We start from the raw sequence: 2,291 nt of genomic DNA, 5'->3' as shown, positions 1-2,291 counted from the left end.
ACTCCCTTCTTCTGAGGCGCCCCATTACTTACAGGATTCCTCTCAGAAGTGTACATGAACTAGTTATTAGCAACCATGTCAATGAGTTCTTAAGCTTCTGCAGGCGTTTTCTTTAGGTGAATGGATCCACCTGCAGAAGTATCCAATGACATCTTAGCTAATTCAGACAGACCATCATAGAATATATCCAGAATGGTCCATTCTGAAAGCATGTCAGAAGGACACTTTTTGGTCAGTTGCTTGTATCTCTCCCAAGCTTCATAGAGGGATTCACCTTCTTTCTGTCTGAAGGTTTGAACATCCACTCTAAGCTTGCTCAGCTTTTGAGGAGGAAAGAACTTGGCTAAGAAACCCGTGACCAGCTTATCCCAAGAGTTCAGGCTATCTTTGGGTTGAGAGTCCAACCACACTCTAGCTCTGTCTCTTACAGCAAAAGGGAAAAGCATGAGCCTGTAGACTTCAGGATCTACTCCATTAGTCTTAACAATATCACATATCTGCAAGAACTCAGTTAAGAACTGAAAAGGATCTTCAGATGGAAGTCCATGAAACTTGCAGTTTTGTTGCATCAGAGAAACTAATTGAGGTTTAAGCTCAAAATTGTTTGCTCCAATGGTAGGAATTGAGATGCTTCTTCCATGTAAATTGGAATTAGGTGCAGTAAAGTCACCAAGCATCCTCCTTGCATTATTATTATTTTCGGCTGCCATCTCCTCTTCCTGTTCGAAAATTTCTGAAAGGTGCTTGCTGGATTGTTGTAATTTAGCTTCTCTTAGTTTCCTCTTCAGAGTCCTTTCAGGTTCAGGGTCTGCTTCAACAAGAATGTTCTTGTCCTTACTCCTGCTCATATGAAAAAGAGGGAACAGAAAAATAATAATAATAGGGATCCTTTTTACCACAGTATAGAGGTCCCTGTGTGAGTAGAAGAAAAGAAGAAGAGAAGAATGTAATGTAAGGAAAGAAACACAAGGGTGAGGAGAGCAGAGATGTGAGATGAAGAGAAGTGTTAGTAGATGAATAAATAAATAGAAGGAGATGAGAGAGAAAGAGAATTTTCGAAAATTATTTTTGAAAAATGGTTAGTGATTTTCGAAAATTAAAAGAAGAAATAAATTAAAATTGAATTTTGAAATAATTAGTTAATTAAAAAGAATTTTTTTAAAAAGAGGAGATATTTTTGAAAATTAGAAGAGAGGGTTAGTTAGGTAGTTTTGAAAAAGATAAGAAGCAAACAAAAAGTTAGTTAGTTAGTTGAAACAAATTTGAAAATCAATTTTGAAAAGATAAGAAGATAAGAAGTTAGAAAAGATATTTTAAAATCAAATTTTTGAAAAAGATATGATTTTGAAAAAGATAAGATAAAAAGATATTTTTGAAAAGATATGATTGAAATTAGTTTTGAAAAAGATTTGATTTTTAAAATCACAATTAATGACTTGATTCACAAGAAATCACAAGATATGATTCTAGAACTTGAAGTTTGAATCTTTCTTAACAAGTAAGTAACAAACTTGAAATTTTTGAATCAAAACATTAATTGTTGATGATATTTTCGAAAATTATGATATAAAATTAAGAAAAAGATTTTTGAAAAATATTTTTAAAATTTTTGAAAATAAATAAGAAAAATGAAAAAGATTTGATTTTTGAAAAAGATTTTGAAAAAGATAAGATTTTTAAATTAAAAATTTGATTTGACTCATAAGAAACAATTGAATTTTAAAATTTTTTGAAAAAGTCAATCCAAATTTTCGAAATTTATGAGAGAAAAAAGGAAAAATATTTTTTTTTTTTGAATTTTTATGATGAAAGAGAAAAACATAAAAAATGATGCAATGCATGAAAATTTTGGATCAAAGCATGTGATGAATGCAAGAACACTATGAATGTCAAGATGAACACCAAGAACACTTTGAATGTCAAGATGAACATCAAAAACTTATTTTTGAAAATTTTTATATGCAAAGAAAACATGCAAGACACCAAACTTAGAAATCTTTCATGTTTAGACTCTATGAATGCAAGAATGCATATGAAAAACAAGAAAAGACACAAAACAAGAAAACATCAAGATCAAACAAGAAGACTTACCAAGAACAACTTGAAGATCATGAAGAACACTATGAATGCATGATTTTTTTCGAAAAATGCAAGATGAACATGCAATTGACACCAAACTTAAAATCTGACTCAAGATTCAAACAAGAAACACAAAATATTTTTGATTTTTATGATTTTCTAATTTTTTTTTTGGATTTTTCGAAAATTATTTGTGAAAAAGAAAAATAAGG

General features: G+C 30.4%; 1 non-coding gene across 1 annotated transcript; it reads left to right on the top strand.

The window, feature by feature from the left end:
• The first annotated feature begins 206 nt into the window (after positions 1 to 206).
• On the top strand, positions 207 to 314 carry LOC148563673 (small nucleolar RNA R71). Its single transcript, XR_015884103.1, has one exon. It is a non-coding gene; the product is annotated as a small nucleolar RNA R71 (small nucleolar RNA).
• Positions 315 to 2,291: the final 1,977 nt, after the last annotated feature.

The sequence above is a fragment of the Arachis ipaensis genome, chromosome B5 (genome assembly GCF_059453495.1).
Source record: "Arachis ipaensis isolate K30076 ecotype BB chromosome B5, ASM5945349v1, whole genome shotgun sequence".
NCBI lineage: Eukaryota > Viridiplantae > Streptophyta > Magnoliopsida > Fabales > Fabaceae > Arachis > Arachis ipaensis.
This window is presented reverse-complemented; position numbering and strand designations above follow the sequence as displayed.